Here is a 21,271-nt window from a genome sequence, read left to right on the forward strand (position 1 = left end):
TAATATATCTATCTATCTATCTATCTATCTATCTATCTATCTATCTATCTATCTATCTATCTATCTATCTATCTATCTATCTATCTATCTATCTATCTATCTATCTATCTATCTGTAAACTGCTGTAATCTATCTATCTATCTATCTATCTATCTATCTATCTATCTATCTATCTATCTATCTATCTATCTATCTATCTATCTATCTATCTATCTATCTATCTGTAAACTGCTGTAATCTATCTATCTATCTATCTATCTATCTATCTATCTATCTATCTATCTATCTATCTATTCATACTTTTTAAAACTGTTTAAACTAAACAAACTATTTCCAACAGACTTTCTCAAGCCAGCCTAAAGTTTGTCTCGACGAACTTTAATAATCTAGTTACTATTATTATTTCAGTTAAATAATTCATTAAATATGACAGGGTGAGGCGAGCTTGTGTCGCGGACTCTGTGACACTGTGGCTTCGCCCGCTCTGATCATACAGGTTTGGTTTTCAGCAGCGATGTAAAGGAGCCGCCCTTCACTCTTTCTGTAACAAGCTGCAAGTCGTTTATCTAACTAACTTAATCTTACTTATTAAACAAAACATTGATTCACTAGCTTTTCTTAATGGTATTACTGTAGTAGAATATATCCTAAGGTAAATATAGCGTTTTGCAAAAAGAAAAAAAAGTTATGTTATGTCATGTTGTGTACATTCTGGCCAAATCTAACTCAGAATGTTATTATTATTAATCAGTCTTTGTATATAATATTCCATATATTTATGATGTACTGTTTTTTAACCAATTTAAGATGTTTGACAATGTTAAGATTAATTTGTTGCATTTTGGCTTTTTTTTTTGTTTGACCTATTTATGAACTATGTATGGACATTAACTTAAATAAAAAATATCCTGGATTAAAAAAATGTTTGTGTTTTCTGGCATTCACTGAGCTCAAGTAATAGTTTAATGTACAAAAATTGTGAATAAACTTGACTGTTGATGTCTTAAATACTGATGTCAAATAACCAAAACTTTTTCAAAATGGATATATCTCGTTTTGCAACGAAACTCTTCATTTATAAATTGAACAACCTCCTCACACTTTGTTATATAGTGTCTTTAATCAAGTTCTATCCTATATGGTTACTCAGAATATTATAAATGACGTGACATGCATTTTACTTGTCCATGATGTCACATACTAATAAAAAACGGGTACTGTAGTTGCTCCTCTGTTAATATATCAACACAACATACTATAGATTCAAACAATGTACACAGATCTCTAAATGTGCTACTACCTCTACTCTACTACTATCGAAACATCAAAATTGTCATTTGGTGTGACTGTCTAAGCTATCTGTGACCTTACTAATATATCAATAATTCTTTACGTATTTAGATTTAGGAATTGGGCATTTCTAGTGGGCACATTAAATGCTAATGCCAAATTCATGGTTTAAAAAAAGCCAAATACATGTTGTCCGTAAAATGGACTTCTTATGGTGTGACAGTACAATCTATATTTTAAATGAGCAAATATGACTGTCTGCACACTGAGACTATTATGAGGAATTGGTCCAAACTCAGCCAGAAATAAGTCATCTCTTTTTCTGTATCTGAAATGCTCACTAGCGGTCAGTGTTTTGTGTCATTTGTTGTAACATTATTATTTACATAAAAATGAAACACTATTTTAAAAACTGTACAAATTAATTAATTAACCAAGACAGAAAGATTGATGTTATATTTCAACGTAGCATGTGGGATGTAGCATTTTGTTTGGAAATGAAAATCAGGTTGACGTCAGGACCCGATGTCAGGCTGACATCAATGTTCAACATTAGACAGATATTTTGGTTACTTTGCATTTTGGTTACTTTCCAACGCAACCTAAAAACAGCAAAATATCAATGTCTAATGATGTTACAGCTTGAAGTTGTGTGGATGTTACCAATATCAGACATTGAATTTTGGTTGCCATACCTGATAAATAAATGGCAGTATTTGACATCAATATAACGTTGTTTTTAGAGGTTGGCTCAATGTTTCTTTCCAACACAACCTAATAAGATATTAATGTCATTTCATGTTGTTATTGGACATCAAAATAACAGTGTCCTGTAGATGCTGGGGACCTTATTCTAACCTAATATTAACGTCTTATGATGTTGTTTGTCTGCTGGAAAGAGCCACGTTATCCAGGGTAACGTCAGCATACCACCAAGAAGGATAAAACACATGCAACAAGAGTAACTGTGGAAGCAAGAGGAAGCTGTCTGATGGTGCTTTCAAACTAGACACGGATGAAGCATCAAGCATAAGTGATTTATATGTTAAGTCAATGCAATGCAAGATGCAATCAGACATTAAGTGGTGCTATTCGATTAAAAGAGACATCGTGGATCGATGTTTTTGTGCATTCAAAGTGCTTATCGCGTGATTCACGCAAATTACTTGAATTGAAAAATCTAAACTCTGCCTAACATTTCCATCACATTAACCAATCAGGAGCTTGCTTTAGTAGGGGCAGGATTATGATGTAGGGCATGTAGTGGGTGTCTACAGCACATAAAGCAAAGCAACTATCTGAATAAATAAATCAATGTCATCCATTGGCAACATAACTATAGAGTTTTTGCAAGACAAAAAGACACCCCTCCCATGACGTGAATTTAAAACGTGAATGAAGTGAGTAAACTGTTCAAGCAAAATGTTCACACGTATGATTATGCACAATAGCCCAATCTTTTCACACAAGCCGCATTTGATGTGAACCTCCCAAAGAAAGGGATGTCTGTGTGCTAACCCAGATTGTATCCAAAAAATAAAAACATAAAACCACTGCTGCCCGACTCACTGCAAAATTGAATGTCCATCTGAACTCTCCTATTTCAACCAAAATTGTTGTCAAGAGCTCCACAGGGTCAATATACATGGCCAGGCTGCTATAGCCAAACCTTTCATCCCTCGTGCCAATACCAAATATTGGTTTCAATTGTGCCAGCAGGGAAAATCTTGGGCTGTTGACAATGTGAAACATCCATTGTTCTCGGATGAGTCCACCTTCACTGTCTTTCACACATTTGAGAGAGTTGCAATGTGGAGAAGTCCCAAAGTCCCAAAGAATGTGGAGAAGTGCCAAAGCATACAACCCAGGCTGTTGTATGGCCAGTGTGAAGAATGGGGGTGGATCAGTGAAGTTTCGGCTGGAATATCATGGCATCCCCTAGGCCCAATATTTGTACTAATTAGACGCATCAATCCCAAGCACTACCAAACCACTCTGGAGGACCATGTGCACCCAATGATTCAAACATTGTATCCTGAAGACGGTGCTGTGTATCAGGATGATAAAGCACCAATACACACAGCAATAGTGACAGAGTGGTTTGATGAACATGAAAGTAAATTTAAACATCTCCCATGGCTTGTACTGTAAAGTCACCAAGTCTAAATATTATTGAGTCACTTTGAGATGTTTTGGAGGATTAAGTCCGCAAACATTTTCCTCCACAAGGATTAAATAGTGACCATGGCCACTACTCTGCAAGAAGAATAGCTCAAAATCCCTCTGGCCACTGTGCAGAACCTGTATCTGTCATTCCCAAGACAAATTGATGCTGTATTGGACATAAAAAAGAGGAACTACACCATACTAATGAATTGTTGTAGTCTAAAACTAGGGATTTTGAGTTTCATTGTCTAATCCCTGTAGATTTAGACAATCTAAAAGATTTATTTTGACAAGGTTTCGGTAGTTTTTCTTTGAAAATGTGATTTGTACATGTTGCTATAATGATACTACATAAAAGCCTTAACATTTTGTATGATTAAATAATGATTTACATTATAGAATGCACATTACTGCCTTTAATATACCTTATTATATTATATATAGAACAAAGTTTTCCCAGTGCTTTAGTTGCATTTTATAATTGTGTGTGGGTGAAGTAGATGTGTAAGTGTGCGTATATTTTTCACACTCTTTGTGTTTTAGTATGTCACTCCATCTCTTCTGTTTTTTTCAGCATCTTGGTAGATTTTTTTATTGTACAAACAAATGTTTATATTTTTGCTCATTTCCCATTACTTTGCTATGGCGGTCATTTTTGACAATGAAGACCACAAGTGTGTGCATACAGTATGTCTATTTCACACTCTTGGTATTTTATAGTGTCACCCCTACAGTCTATGAGCTGATTTTGAATGATGACTGAATAAGTGCTGAAATGTACTGACAACGAATCTGAGAGAAAGAGAGAGAGAGAGAGAGAGAGAGGCTCTCATGTCTTCCCCTGACCATGTTTTTGGCGCAGAATTTCAATTGATTGCTTTGGACACAGACACAGTCTTGTTCCCTGAGCCACAGTCTCAGACACAAAGAGTAACTGAGTCTACTGTATATTGTAATAACTGGATGACTCCATGTGCTGCAAATGATCAGAATTGGGTAAGGTAAAGGCTAGCAGCTTTTGTGAAGCCTAGCAGACTGCCTGCACCCTGACCGTTGCCCCAGGTAAAGTACCCACACTTACCCTATAAGTAAGATTGATAGAGAGGAGAGACTCCCTCTTAATTTTTCCCAATAGCTAGGGCACTCGAAGCAGGTTTCTCACTGAGGTTGTCAGCAAATATATATGCAAAGGTTGGTCCCACTCTTTTTTGCCTTGGACAGTTAGCCAGTTGCCTAGCTGTGAGTGAGTGCTTCAACTGGAGCAAAGCAATGTTATATAAAAACCTTTTAAATCCAAACACTATATGTATATTATAATTAAAGTCTGGATGCTTGTCTCTAATTCTGAGATCTTCTCTAGCACCCTCTGTTAGGGGTTGGTGTTTATTTATGTATTATTTACTATTTATTCATGTTTATATACTATTTATATATGTTTAATTACTATTTATTTAATGTTAATATAAATATCATTAAAGGCATGCCATCATTTGTAAATCTTTATATTTTGAAACTATAGTAGCCAAGAAATCTGTAGAGAGACACTTAAGCAAAGTCATTTTACTAAACACGTGTGATTTCTTTTTTTACTTATACGAGTTTCAAGACTAAATAAAACAAAAATGGTTGAATCATTTAAGCAAACTGATTTGAACATCATTGTGTGTTTCCATGCAGCACACTGTCACGTTACAGCACATCTCAAACTGATCATTCATTTTAATGAGAAACAAGGGATGTACACTACATTTTACATTTCCCACTCTACCCATACTCATGAATGTGCTTCTCCATTTGTAGAACGCATCTTCATCTATCACTTTGATTAAATCTCAGCACCATTATGCAAAATGGCATTGTCTTTGACTGCTGTAGCTGTAAATTATAGGCTGTAGCTTGGTTATAGTGAGGAGGAATGATTCCCCCTCCTCTATTTTCTTATGCACCATTTCCCTTTAACATTTTGTGCCTCAAATGAGTTTAAAAACCTGCTAGGCTTTAAGCTGTAATCAACATGGCCAAGTGCTAAAAATAAGGCCAACCAATCAATCAGTCAAGCAACCAAACTATCAATCTAATGAGAATCGACTACACAGCTAGACCCTTTGTTATGAATAATTAATAATAACTTGTACTGATTAAAACACTGTAAAACTGCAGTGTAAATTGATTATTCGTAATAATTATAGTAATGTAACTGACCCTACTTACTATCTATCTGAAACATTGTAAAGTAATAAAAAAAACAATGAAGAAATGACTTCTGATATTAAAGTGGTTATATTTTATATAAATGTTTTCCAGGGTGTGGCACACGATGGCTCAGTGGTTAGCATTGTCGTCTCACAGCAAGAAGGTCGCTAGTTCAAGTCCTGGAAATTTACTGAAAAATGAATGAATGAATGTTTTCCAAAGTTCGTATTTGCATATGGTGTCAAACTGTCCCCTTTTGGTTTATTTGCAAAGTAACCACTTTTGTGAATGGTTATACCACTCTTTCTTTCCAAAATCTATTAAGCACAATAGCAACAATACTACTACAATACTGGACTTTTATAATAAGACTAAAGGCACTGCAAAAGATGCTTTTCTTACTTAGATTTTTTGTCTTGTTTCTAGTCCAAATATCTACAAATTCTTAAATCTAGAGGCATTTTCTAGACAAAATAAAAAAGCAAAACATATTGTCTTAATAAATAATATGCCAAAATGAAGTGAGTTTTTCCTTAAAACAAGCAAAATAATCTGCCAATGGGGTAAGCAAAATAATCTTGTTTTTTGATTTGTGATAAGATTATTTTGCTTACCCCATTGGCAGATTATTTTGCTTGATTTAAGGAAAAACTAATTTTGGCATATTATTTCTTAAAACAAGACAATATGTTTTGATTGTCTAAAAAAATGCTTCTTGATTTGAGAAGTTTTAGATATTTGGACTAAACAAGACAAAAAATCTAAGTAAGAAAAGCATTTTTTGCAGTCTGTTTTCTGATTAATGCTTAACTTCCTTTTGCTTACATTGTATCTAAAACTGCATTCTGTTTTTATTACATTACTAAAATTACAATTGATTATATATATTGTAATTTATTCCTTGATGATAAAGCTTTATTTGTAACACTCTAGTTATCAGTGTTACACAATTATAATAATTAATTCTATAATGCTCATTTGAGTAAAAGAAACAATTCTTTTGATTTTGACTAAAATAATCAGTTGATTATTTGTCCTGCTTAATATTTAATATGTAAGTAGTGATACAGTAGCAATATATACATACAAAAAAATGGGATATATAAAACTGGGGAAATGAAGGAAGGTCAAATCTGAGTCCTTCACCACGCACCTGTACCATAGCCACAGCGTGTACAGGATGGCAATGATTGAGGTAATTACTCCATCAGATGAGATGTCCCCAGGGTGCTTCTCCTGTGAATCGTTTGTGGTAAATTTAACACAATATCTTTCTGATTTACACCTCTGGCATTCAGGAAGACCAGCCTGATAGCTGATAACCAAAAGCTAATTAACTATCAGGTTCCAAAAGGACCTTCATTGTTTGCTTTCCTTCTGTGAGCCATGCGATTGCCTTTCTGCCTCAGATTGGTAAGCTGAGCAATGGACCACCCTTATGAGAAAGGAGTATACTTTAAGTTAATTCTATGATGTAAACTTATCTAATGTTGAATTCATTCATTCATTTTCTTTTCGGCCTAGTCCCTTTATTAATCTGTGGTCGCCACAGCAGAATGAACCGCCAACTTATCCAGCATATGTTTTACGCAGCGGATGCCCTTCCAGCTGCAACCCATACACTCCCATTCACAAACATACACTACGGATAATTTAGCTTACCCAATTCACCTGCAGTGCATGTTTTTGGACTTTTGAGGGAAACCAAAACACCCAGAAGAAACCTTTTGCAGGTTATCAACTAGGTTTTGCAGTTTCTACTAATTGTTTTGAGAAATGCATTAACTGTTGTGCAAATGTAAATAGTGTTGTGAGAAATGCAGCAAAGCCACTGAGAAAAACTTTAAATATACCTCATGTAACAAATCTATCGTGGCTCTAACAAGTAATGTGCATATTTATAAGTTACTTTGGAATGATAATGATTGTAAAAAGCACTATACAAATAACCCTGGTTTGAAATTAAGAGGTGGCATGTAGCAGGCATCTCCTTAGCCATAACTTAGTCATTTTCCTTATGCCGAGTTCAGACTGCATGATTTTAGACCTGATTTTGACTCGACGACAGATTTTGAGAAATCGCAGACAAATGCCTGAAATCACAGGCAAATCGGTGCTCGTTCACGTGAATAACAATCACACACTGTGAACTATGAAGGACGCGATATCAGAGAATTTTCAATGAGTCGCCAACACTCCGTGAGATATTTGGCATGCTAAATATCTGGACCACAAATCATGCCTTGTGAAATGTAATCTGATTGAAAATAACATCTGAGATCACGTACAGCCAATGAGAGAGCAGCATTCACTAGCGTGGGTACCTGCAGGCCAGCGGGAGGCTGGGGAAGAAGTTAAAAGCGCTCATTTTCAGTTTATTTGGACCCAAATATCAAGGAAAAACTTGGTTTGTTAGGAGCACTGTGTCTGTTTGACATGTCATCTGTCTAATATTACAATCAGGTTAAAAAGTTTAAAAAAAAGTTGAGGAAAGACTGCTAATTCTCTTCAAAAGCCAAGTGAGCAACACAAATTTCTAAAGCTAAAGCCTTCTTTTTCCATTATGTAGTTAATAACGAAAGCTAGATTATGTGACCTTGCGTTGTTTCCATGTCACTTCTCACATTTGTTTGGTTGTGAGACGTAGTTTGGACAAAGTTGTCTTTGATTCTTCCTATTTTAAAGTTATGCAGCATCCAGTTTTATGTAGAAATCCATCTTGGTTAAATTTTTTTATGATACAGCCTTACTCCAAAATACATTACATTCATTTATTTCCTCAAAATTCTACACACGATACCCCATGATGACAATGTGAAAAAAGATTTTTTTTTTAATTGTTGCAAATTTATTAAAAATAAAAACCCTAAAAAAAAATCACATGTACATAAGTTTTCACGGCCTTTGCTCAATACTGTTGATACACCTTTGGCAGATATTACAGCCTCTTTTTGAAAATGATGCCACAAGCTTGGCACACCGGTCTTTGGAAATTGTTGCCCATTCCTCTTTGCAGTACCTCTCAAGCTCTATCAGGTTTGATGGGAAGCGAAGGTGTACAGCCATTTTCAGATCTCTCGAGAGATGTTCAAAAGATTTAGGTGTGGGCTCTGGCTGGGCCACTCAAGGACATTCACCGAGTTGTTGTGAAGCCACTCCATTGATATTTTAGCGGTGGTGCTTTGGTGTATTGTCCTGCTGGAAGATGAACCGTCGCCCCAGAGGTCAAGAGCACTTTGAAGCAGGTTTTCATTCAGAATGTCTTTGTACGTTGCAACATTCATTTTTCCCTCTATCCTAACTAGCACTTCAGTTCCTGCTGCTGAAAAACATCCCCACAGCATGATGCTGCCACCACCATGCTTCACTGTAGGGATGGTATTAGCCTGGTGATGAGCGATGCCTGGTTTTCTCCAAATGTAACGCCTGGCATTGATTCCAAAGAGTTCAATTTTAGTCTCATAAGACCAAAGAATTTTGTTACTTATGGTCTGAGAGTCTTTCGGATGCCTTTTGGCAAATTCCAGGCGGGGAGTGACTTCCGCCTGGCCACTCTACCTTACAGGCCTGATTGGTGGATTGCTGCACAGATGGTTGTCCTTCTGTAAGGTTCTCCACTCTCCACAGAAGAACGCTGAAGAATGCTCTGAGTTCAGACAGAGTGACCATCAGGTTATTGATCACCTCCCTGACTAAGGTCCTTCTCCCACAATCACTCAGCTTAGATGGCCGGCCAGTTCTAGGAAGAATTCTAGTGGTTCCAAACATCTACCACTTACTGATGATGGAGGCCACTGTGCTCATTGGAACTTTAAAAGCAGCATTTTTTTTCTGTAACCTACCTCAGCCTTGTGCCTCGAAACTATCCTTTCTCAGATGTCTACTGACAATTCCTTTGTCTTCATTCTTGGTTTGTGCTTTGACATGCATTGTCAAGCATGAGACCTTATATAGACAGGTGTATGCCTTTTCAAAGTATGTTTAATCAACTGAATTTAACACAGGTGACATCAAATTAAGCAGCAGAAACATCTCAAGAATGATCAGCGGAAACAGATTGTCCCTACGCTCAATTTAGATGTTCACAGCAAAGGCTGTGAATACTTACGTACATTTGATTTTTCAGGTTTTTTATTTTGAATACATTTTCAACAATTTTAAAAAATCTATTTGTCGCATTGTCATTATGGGTTATTGTGTGTAGAATTTTGAGGAAATAAATTAATTTAATCCATTTTGGAATAAGGCTGTAACATAAAAAAAAATGTGGAAAAAGTGAAGCGCTATGAATACTTTCCCGATACACTGTAGATATTAGGTTTTCCCTTCAAGGCTCATTGCAGGCATGATAATCAACTTACAGCTTGCTCATTATTTGGCAAGCTGGTGTGGTTCTCTGAATGGTGGAGGAGATAACCAGCAATTAGCATAATTTCTGAATACATCAATTTTAGGAATGTTGTGTCTTCTATGGATGGAGCAGGTTTATTGTCATACTCAGTTCTGATTAAAACTGTCTGTCCAAGTGTTTTCTCAGTTGCTTTGTTAAACACATTGCCACATTGTACATCTGCATAAAGCTTGTGCAGGGTTGAAACATTAAATGGCTAATGCTTTACAGCACACTGGTCTTTAATTTGTTGACTGTTGGCTTATGTACATTACTCAGAAAAACCTCTACTATTACCACCCATCCCAGGTCCAGACATTAAGCAAAAGGGCGTTGTTTTGTTTAGTCCATTGAAATAATGGTATCCATTGATGTCCTGACGATGTTTTGGTGAAAAAAGGAGAGTTGAGGAAGACATTTAATTCTGCAGTGAGTTAAGCAGCTGTGGTTTTATGTTTTTATTTTCAGTATACATTCTGGGATAGCACTTGGACATCCCTTTCAGGCAGCTTCTTCTTGCATCCACACTTACTCTTGTTAAATGTGTTTCGTCTTTTTTGGTAGTATGCAGACATTACCCTGGATACAGTGGCTCTTGATACATCACAAAAACTTGATGTCTTGGTCACAGATGTGCAAAAGCAGTTTGTCCTCTTTTGAACTCTATGTTACCCATAATGCCGTGTGCATTGCAATATTTAAAGCAAGAATGTGCTAATTCTTTGGTAATTAAACCTTCACACTCTGCTCTGGTCAAATTCAGCCACAGAACCTCCAACAAGGACAGATTCATTGTCTAACCCCTAAAAACCTCTTTGTTCAAATGTAATTAAAAGCTTAAATATATTTATTTTTATACAACAATTCTGTCTGGTTCTCGAATCTGATTGGCTGATAGCCGTGAGATATTTAAGTAATATCAGCACCAGAACAGCCTCTTTACCCGTTGTGTATTACTCCGCCCACAGACAGCCAGCAACAAACACTACACTACACTACTACAAACACTACAGTTTGACTTCAGAATAGTGCCTATTTTAAAATATTTACAATTTGACAGAGCTCGTCGGCTGCCATTAGCCTGCCATAGTGTAGTGGACCAAAGATGGTTGATGTTTTCTATGCACAAGATGGCATCACAACCGCATAATAAGCCCTAACACTTAGAAGCTTATAACAGTCTGATTTCTAACTACTGCAGATCAAATCATTATTAAACTGGTAAGCATACCTGCCATGTCACATCTGTCAGTGACCACCTGAGGGCACTGTAGTTCAATGGACACTGAGTGAAACTACAGCGCCCATAAAAACTACATTTCCATACATTCTTTCGTGCACACACCAGGTCTGTCATTTACATTGATTACAACCACAGCTGTCTCCATTCTCCGTGATTACCAGGACTATATATTCAGTCATTCAACCACAGTTTGTCATCACGCCGTTTGTCTTTTTTTGTAACCAGTAAGTCTGTTTTTCCTAGTTGTTGTTCCTGATCCTGCCTCGTATCTTGCTTTAGTCTAGTTCATGTTTATCTGTCTTAGTTTCTTGTTTTGTTGTTTATTTGTTACTTTGCACTTTGATATTTTTGGATTTTTGTTAACTGTTTTTGCTCTTTAATATATTAAAATTTTTCTTTTGTTCCCGTTTTTGTTGTTGTTTTGATCACGCCTAACGTGACAGAATGACGCGATCAACATGGATTCAGCAGATAATATTTTAGTGCGAATAAAGCAGGGTAACCGCTCCGTTGAACGTTTCGTTAAGGAGTTTTTGGATCTGGCCCCAAGCAGTACTTTTAGCGATTTACTGCTAATGATGTTTTTTCGGGGAGAACTTTTAGAACCCGTCCGCTCCCAGATGCCAACATATGAGGAAGAGTGGAGCCTTTATCTTTTTATGGAACATGCACTCTTGATTTCTGGCTCCCCTCTCTCAATCACCCTGGTGGAGCAGAACCCTCAGGAGGGAGGCCTGAGGGGTAATAAAAATCTGTTCTCGAAGCCGGAGGATCTATCTGCGGGAGGGAGGAAAAGAGCTGTTTTGAAGTTGCGGACTTATCCGCGTCGGGCTGTGCGGAGACCACCCTTCTCTGAGCCTCTGGAGAGGCTCCTGGAACTCTGTATAACCTCAGTGTCTGCTCCAGTCCCTCAGCGCCCGCCAGTGTCGGTTCCAGTCCCAGAGCATGCTTCTCTTCCGGTTTACAACGCTCTTCCTAGTACTCAGACAACCAGACGGAAGAGAAGAGGAAGAGGACTGCGCATACCCCAGAGCGCCCGCCAGTGTCGACTTTAGCCCCAGAGCACCCGCTAGTGTCGGCTCCGGCCCCAGAGCGCCCGCCAGTGTCGGCTCCAGCCCCAGAGCGCCCGCCAGTGTCGGCTCCAGCCCCAGAGCGCCCGCCAGTGTCGGCTCCAGCCCCAGAGCGCCCGCCAGTGTCGGCTCCAGCCCCAGAGCGCCCGCCAGTGTCGGCTCCAGCCCCAGAGCGCCCGCCAGTGTCGGCTCCAGCCCCAGAGCGCCCGCCAGTGTCGGCTCCAGCCCCAGAGCGCCCGCCAGTGTCGGCTCCAGCCCTAGAGCGCCCGCCAGTGTCGGCTCCAGCCCCAGAGCGCCCGCCAGTGTCGGCTCCAGCCCCAGAGCGCCCGCCAGTGTCGGCTCCAGCCCCAGAGCGCAGTACACTGCCTGTTCTAATCCGGCTCCTGGCTTTACCGGCGCCATCCAGGCTCCTCGCCCTGCCGGCCCCAGCCCAGCTCCTGGCTTTACCATCACCATCCAGACGTCTTGCACTGCCGGCACCTCCCAGACGTCTTGCCCTGCCAGCCCCAGTCCGGCTCCTTGCCCTGCCGGCTTCAGTCCGGCTCTTTGCTCTACCGACCTCGCTCAGGCTCTTTGCTCTGGCGGCTCCAGTCCTGCTGCCTCCTGTCCCGTCGGTTCCTGTCCCGCCGGCTCCAGCCCAGCTGCCTCCTGTCCCGCCGGCTCCTGTCCTGCCGGCTCCAGCCCAGCTGCCTCCAGTCCCGCCGGCTCCAGCCCAGCTGCCTCCAGTCCCGCCGGCTCCAGTCCAGCTGGCTCTCATGGACTCCCCTGCCTTGTGTTTTCTGCAGGATCATCCGTGGGTCATCCCTACCGCCCCTCCCTGGTGGTCCTTACCATTGTTTGGGATGGATTCCCCGGCTGCACCCTGGCTTCCTGCCGGGCGCCTGACCCACAGACTCACCCTGATCTGGCCCTCCCATCCCTCCCTTTGTTCCTGCTCTGCTCTGCCCCCCCTCTGGGAACTAGTCTGGGAGCGTCTGGAAGCCGCTCTTTAGAGGGGGGGTAATGTCACATCTGTCAGTGACCACCTGAGGGCGCTGTAGTTCAATGGACACTGAGTGAAACTACAGCGTCCATAAAGACTACATTTCCATACTTTCTTTCGTGCACACACCCGGTCTGTCATTTACATTGATTACAACCACAGCTGTCTCCATTCTCCGTGATTACCAGGACTATATATTCAGTCATTCAACCACAGTTTGTCATCGCGTCGTTTGTCTTTCTTGTAACCAGTAAGTCTGTTTTTCCTAGTTGTTGTTCCTGATCCTGCCTCGTATCTTGCTTTAGTCTAGTTCATTTTTATCTGTCTTAGTTTCTTGTTTTGTTGTTTATTTGTTACTTTGCACTTTGATATTTTTGTTAACTGTTTTTGCACTTTAATATATTAAAATCTGCACTTGAATCCGCTTTCTTTTGTTCCCATTTTTGTTGTTGTTTTGATCACGCCTAACGTGACATGCCAACACTCCCGTTTTTGTCTGGGAGTATTCCGTATTTCAGACCAATCTCCCGCAACCATCCCGTTGACGTCTGCAAACACACCCGGATTGCCAGTTCTGGTACAGTATCCGATCGCAGCGTCCACCCAAAACCCGCTGAATCCTATCCCAGTTCTCTCAACAGTGTTATTCACTATTCAGAGACCTCACCCCCGAACTCCCCTTCCCCCGGTCTCTCGCAGGTAAAATGATCTCTCTCTTTTGTATGTTGTAGTGCTGCATTTAAACTGCTTTGCTCGCACATCAGGAATGTGTGTTGCGTTGACAGAAAGAAGCAAAGTCAGCAGGTGTTTAGCATTTTTCCTTATCGCAAACACAACAGCAGTCTGGTAGTGATTGCGTTGCTTTTTTCAGGGTTAATTATTGTGATATCCCGATTGCAACAGAGGAATACTGTATACTGTAACACTGTAAGAAGATATCTCTTTATATGGATGGCAATTCATGTCACGTTCAGCCTTATAATCTTTAAGTGTGAGCAAAATCAGTTGTTTTGTCATCACTTTAGAGATTACGCTATAGAGAGTCATTCAAACACTAGCTCTAAAGTGATGTTGTGAATTAGTAACGGCTTCTGCTGTTTTGACGTCAGCTGCAGATGTGAATGAAGAGCGGAAGAAAGCAGTTCCTAATAAAAAGGGGGTTTTAGACTCTCCATGTTTTATCTTATTTATATACTTGATTGTGCCGTCGAAATGTTGTTTAAATGCAATATCACACTCGTAGTAGTAAGATATGGCTGTATATGAGCCCTGGTGGGACGCTAAGGCACTCGATCGCACACCTCCCACCAATGCTGATATACAGCCATATCTCACTGCCACTCGTGTGATATTTGTGACTGTGTTTTGGGTCGTTGTCATACTGACATGTCCACTGATGCCCAAGTTTCTCTGCATACCAATGTTGTTGTTGAGAATTTTGATGTATTGCTCCTTTTTCATGGTTCCATTTACTGTGATTTAGATTCCCTGGTTCACTGGCTGAAAAACACTCCCCAAAATATTATGGCCATAAACAAATCATTTTCAGTGTTGTGATTGTTTTACGTAAACATTTATTTTTCTTCTTCAAACAAACTTTAAAAAAGTAAAAAAAATAAAATAAAAAAAGCTAGAACAGTTTTATCACAAGCTGAACGCAAAGAATTTTAATACAAGCATTTAAGTCCAATTTAATGCACATAATATTAAAATCCCTTGATAAAATATGGAAAAATGTTCTAAAACAACCAGGAGGGAGTCAGATTTCACTTATGATGGATGATACTCAGGGGGGTAAAAAATGGGAAGTATCAGTATGTTCAGTATGCTTTGCCTAACAGATGCTAGGCTCATCTAAAAGGCCCTCATTTTGAAGTGAAGTCAATACATATTAATCAAGTTAATAGCAACTCCCTGATGAGGAAAGAATTACAAAAAGGTCTTAAAAATTCCCAAGAGTGGATTGGATCAGGAAAACGTTCCCTGTTATTCACCCAAACTACATATCCCATCATTCCCTGCAGTCACACACCGGTTCAGGTCACCTCTTGCTCACACACACACACACAAACACACGCACGCAAACAGCTGAAGCTGAACAGGACTGATTATATGGAATGTACACTCACACACATTCTGGCTGAGTCTTGTTATCCTGTAGTGATCTTCATGAAGGGTTTTCCCTGTTGTTCCTAGCCATGTTTTTGACCTTGGGTTGTTATAATGTTTATGTTTGTTTTGCTGCCTGACTCAAACTGTTTGCCTCTTACACTGACTACTCTTTCAGATTAACATCATGTTACCATCACCACCATGATACCATGTACTGAACCTTCCCTGCCTGAGTACTTTTGAGAAAAACTGCATTTGTATCCAACCCTTGTCACACCTCATCATCACAGTAGCCTACTAGCAACATTAACCAGGGCTACGTTTCCAGATAATTTGCATACATGTGTTGTGTACTCATTGTAGGATTTGAGCAGACCATTGTTTGTAATTATCCTCATGTGGGCTCGATATGGACTTAATTGGGACTGTATTTACATCCCATTATATTTACCCCTTTCATGCATAAGTTTTTATGCAAGAGTTTTTTTATTGTTAACATTACTTAAAAGTTCCCATGGCGATGTGTCAAGTTTATCACGTGACCCACCAGCCCCAATGATCTATGTATATATCATATTTGGTTTCTTTTTGCCGTTTTCTGTAAATATTGAACATGTTCTAATTATATTGTGAAAATTCTCATACACTGATTCTCTAATATGTCATATAACATATATTTTGTCATTTAAACAACTTAATAATGATCATATTATTTGTTATATAAAGGGTAATGGGCACCGCCATGTATAGTATGCCCTGCAGGTAGACATGAAATACGTGAAAGTATGGGTAAGGAATAGCGAAAATATTCTAGTAACATAAACTGTGTATCTTACATGAATAAAGTACATCAACCAGTTATTATAAAAAAATAATTATTGTTGTCTTTATAGACATCTACCTGTATCTTACAAACCCTAAATGGTCTGTTTTCCTTGTTGTTATGTGTATTAAATGTTTGAAACTTAAAATAAATGTTATTAGTTTGAAAGCACAGATAAATTGTGATTTATGAAAAGCACTGCACACCCCTGTACCTCAACACGTCAGATTTGAATTTGAGCAGTTGATGAGGTGTGATCTGAACGTTCTAATCACACCGGTGTGATCATACGCATGAAAGGGTTAATTTATGTTTGACATTTACATAAATGTCAATTTATGTTTGGGTTAATTTGTGTTTGACATTTATATAAATGTCATAAATGAATGGTTTTATAATTTATTTATTTTTTTGTTTATTTTTTGTAGTTGCACTCACTACCTATGCAGCGGTATTGAGGATCTGGGGCCCTGAAAAACATACCAGCTTTTTACAGCACCTTGCCAATAAAAATCGTAAGTAATACAAATTTCACACACAATTACCATGAGTATTATCACACAAGATGCACTGTTAAGTAGCTATATATTAGCAGTTTTGTGATTTGTGCATTGTTGGTACTTCTAGTTGATTCCATGAACTAAAGAAAAGAATGTCACAAGGGTTATCATTGAGAAACAATGGCAAACAACCGACAATGCAACAATAAAATATCTTTCACAAAATAGCATGAGAAAATAAATGTTATTATATAATTAAGTAGCCCTGTCATCTGAGTTTCTGAATGTTACCTGAAATGCAACAGTTACAGTGGGCAATTTAAGTTGATGTTTGAAATTTAAATTTAAACAAATACTCCCCTTAGTAAAAGAACACACAATTTGTGAAGTAGATGTGCAGTTACACTAGATTCACTTTACTAACATCTTCTATGTTATGTTTCCTTATGCATTATATGAAACCAGCAAAATTATTAAGCCTGAAAGTACACAGATCCGTGAACCTCCATACCACATTCTCCTTCTTGCTCTCATTTAAATGCATTAAAAGTGAGTCATGCATGTGATCAAAAGAAATGCATTAGAGCTCATGAATTTAGCATGCTTTTCAATGCAGAAGCAAGCCTATTCATTTTGGACTTTACTGAGTGATACTTAAGCTCGAGCTATTTATAGCTCAGGTCAAATCACTGCATGCAACGCTGATGGCTCAATCTATGATGTCATAGAGTCTTGCTCCACTGTTAGGATTTTTATATAAAATGAAGTACCAAATCCCCTAAAGTCTAGTCACACATTTAATTTTTTTTTTATTACAATGTAGCGACATGGGTTTTTAGAGATTTTGGTTGGTATTTCACTATTTAATGTGAACTGTGTGTTGCGCATACTTAACTGCTTCTTGAGACTGACTGGCATAGACTGATTTTACGAGGTCGCCATTTTTAAAAGCAAAGTCGAGGCTGTGGTGGGAAGAAACCCGGAATTATCGTTTGGAGTTGCATAGGAACATTGTGTACTTGGCTGTATATCTTATCAGCGAAGAGAAGTTGACACCAATGTATTATTCCACTGCCTTCCGAGTGAACTGAAGGTTCGTTCTTTATGAATGGTTAAAATAAAAAGGGATATCAGAGCTCATTTTCAGCTAAGTTAAAGGAAATGGCACTAGTTAACTAACGTTTTTTTTCCCAGACACATGTTTTAGATGCCATTTATCAAACTCGAGTTAGTGAAGTGATTCTTTCACTATATTAGACTTGTCACGATACTGAATTAAAAGAAAAACCAGCAATTTTACGCTAACATTTAAGGCACTGTTGGTGGGTTTCTTAAAACACTGCTGATTTGCCATTGTGTTCACGTGCTAGACAAATGCTTGTGGTTGGCCGAGAAGGTCATAATTTCACCCACCGCTGTTTACTGAGCACAAACACAGACGAGCCGTGCGATCTGCTTGATGACTCGACATCTTCACGTCTGCTTCTCGCTCCAGTCTCTGTGTATCTGTGTTTGCACTGGGTGAAGAGCAGCAAACTGAGTGCAAACACAGATATACAGAGACTGGAGTGCGAAGCAGCCGTGAAGATCAGTCGAGTCATCCGCCCTCAACGGCGCTTCAATGTTAGTCGGTTTTAAAACTTCAGTTCCGGGACAACACTATTACAGACATCACGAGGATGTGTTACAGAGGACTGCAGTGTTTTATCACTCACTGGGTTACATGGGCTGAAGCAGGAAAGCGTCCCCACGGTGTTTACTTGGTGCCATAAACTGAAGCCTTGGAGGACATTTGAGCATATTACTCTTACAGAGATTGCGATGTTGTTTGATGCCTAATTTGCTTTAAATTGTTTAAATTAAACTTACTGTATAATATTGAAGTGATGGTTACACCATTTATGCATTTTAAAATCTCAGCAACAGCTGGAGGTCTGTAGTCCACAGCATGTTGCTGCAATGTTTAAAGTGCTGGTCCAACACTTCCGGGTTTCTTCCCACCACAGCCTCGCTTTGGTTCTTTAAAATGGCAGCCGTGTGAAATAATCGTATTATCTACCTTTGTAATGCCACAGTTAAGTACTGAATCATATTTTTGTAGGTTTCATGGGGAAAAATCACATGCTAATAACTATTTATAAATTATTTTGTTGGATTGCAACCAAATTTTGTAAGAGGTTACCCTGACGCTACTACCTTTTTGCATTGATAAGGTTTATTTGAAGAAAATCGACTTTGTGCAGACAGATTGGCAAATGATATCAAAGTACTGAAAGGGTGGTTCAAAAGCATGTGGAATAGTTAGTAATCTAACTTAGTCTTTCTGCTAGGGATGTAACGGTATTGTAAATACCGTCATACCACAATATTAAGTTTTTTCGATATTACCGAAGTCGCATGACTCGGTAAAACTATAGGTCTTCTGAGAAAATTTGCTCAGGCGAATGAAGCGAACGGGAGGTAGCGAAAACTACAATTCCCATCAGCCCATGCTTGACCATCATCCCTTGCGGTCTGTTGTCGCTACAGATCCAGTAATGCAGAAATGGAGTGTGCTGTTAGAAGCGGGGATGAAAAAGAGCTGTAAAACTCTAAAGCGGGTGTTGTCGCCGCGCGCATTCTGAATAGCGGTGTTGTCGCGCGAGTTCTTATCAGCTGTGTTGTCGCGCACGTACTGAATAGCAGTGTTGACGCGCGAGTTCTTATCAGCTGTGTTGTCGCGCGCGTTCTTATCAGCTGTGTTGTCGCGTCATATCTCTCATGTCCCAGAAACCTCAGTCCCAAATGAGAGGGGTTTTTTTCTGTTGCAGGGGACATTGTAAATACCCAGAGATACCAGCTTTTACCAGATTATATTTATATGATAATTTTCCTTTAAACCCATCTCTATCTAAGTGAGTGAGTGATTAAATGTTGAATGTGATGAGTTTTCAACAATACTAAATTAAAACTTTATTTTTTTACATGGTTTAATATTTTTTTGTTATTAAAATTGAAGTTCCTGTTTCAAAGCTTATAGATAGATGGCTAATTTGTATGTCATTGACACTTTTGACACTTTTTTGGAGTATTTCCATAAGTTTTGTTTTTTCCTGTAAATGATTCAATAAATACCGTACCGTGACATTCATACCGAGGTATTACCGTACCGTGAAATTCTGATACCGTTACATCCCTACTTTCTGCACTTTTCTATCATACAGACTACGTATTCACAGTGCTGCTTCATAGTGAACACACCTGTTCTCTTGCATATGCGATACATCTGTGAATGCAGCTGAAACATTGTGCAACAATGGTCAGATTTAAAGCTGGTTTGTTACCTCCCTAAATCACCAGATATCACCATGGTTTTACTGTAGCAACATAGACAGAAATGTGAGATATTCATATACATTTTTTAGCAATATTTATAAAATGGGTAATGTAATATTATTACTTTGATATTTGTTGTAATATAGTTTGTTCTATATATCTTTAGTTTTGTCCATATGAATAGCATCAAATTTGGATACTTTTTGTTATGGTTTTGAAGTTGCTATATTTGTTTATTAAATTAATATTCAAATATGTATTACTATATTAAAATATTATTAATAATAAATGTACAGGTCTATTAAGTCAGTTGCCAATTGTTACTCTGGATACCTGCCCTCTGAAATGATATACTGCAAAATACTGCACCTTGTAATTTATTAAAGTTAAGTCTACAGAGTTGGAGTTAAGTTTATTTATTATAAAATCATTTGTCAGTAATATAGTTGAAATGGGCAAAATATGTAAACAACTGCATTGCATGCTGATTTATTGTGTGCCCCTATACTTTCTGCTTGTGCGCCTAAGAATATTCAGTCAGGGGCTACAGTGCTTTCAGAAAAAGAAAGTTAGTCTGGAGCTCTGTTAAAAGTGATTGTATGTGCAAGTAAGTCTCAAGTGACGTTCAAGTCTCAAACAAGTCAATTTAATTCAACTGACTTGTCTGCTTGTTCTGATGCTGCCAAGTGTGGGAACCTGATGCTCAAGGTAATGCCAAGAGGAGCTTTCCTGAATTTTTTTTGCCTATTCCAGGTCTGCCAAGGAGGCTTTTTTAACTCAATATCTGTCTAGTGTTGCCTAGGAAGGCCATTTATCAAACCCCTGATCCCATTTCACAGTGTCAACCTGTTTGTGTTCCTTATAACCTTTAAACCATAGCTCAGCCTTTCACACAGTTGACTCTGCCTTGGCTTCTCACCTCTTTGGTTCAAAGATGGGCCAGATCAACTGGGCTCTCCTTTCTCTTCAGATATGCCTTGGTCAGTTGCCAGTCTACTCCACTCAATTGCCAAATGGATTTATAGACTTTATCTATGATGCTCCACTCATTGACTCCATAGGGCTCCTCCTCCTCTTTCCTCTGCCTCCCCCTCAGGCTTTTGGCAAATTGGCTTCACATTGGCCTCTCATTTCTTTGAATCACCACCCTTCTGCTTGTGGCACCTACCAGAACCACTATTTACAGA

At 38.8% G+C, this 21,271-nt stretch overlaps 1 protein-coding gene across 22 annotated transcripts in view; it reads left to right on the forward strand.

The window, feature by feature from the left end:
• Positions 1–21,271, forward strand: part of frmpd3 (FERM and PDZ domain containing 3) — a 194,469-nt gene that overhangs the window by 78,001 nt on the left and 95,197 nt on the right. For 16 of the 22 annotated variants that reach the window (XM_073922565.1, XM_073922556.1, XM_073922562.1 and 13 more), the window contains exon 2: positions 16,698–16,784. The exons of the other annotated variants lie outside the window; for them this stretch is intronic. The gene's annotated coding sequence lies outside the window, so the exon portion shown is untranslated. The remainder of the gene's footprint in view (positions 1–16,697; positions 16,785–21,271) is intronic. 22 annotated transcript variants of the gene reach the window in all.

Source organism: Danio rerio, chromosome 14, assembly GCF_049306965.1.
Source record: "Danio rerio strain Tuebingen ecotype United States chromosome 14, GRCz12tu, whole genome shotgun sequence".
In the NCBI taxonomy this organism is placed as follows: Eukaryota; Metazoa; Chordata; class Actinopteri; order Cypriniformes; family Danionidae; genus Danio; species Danio rerio.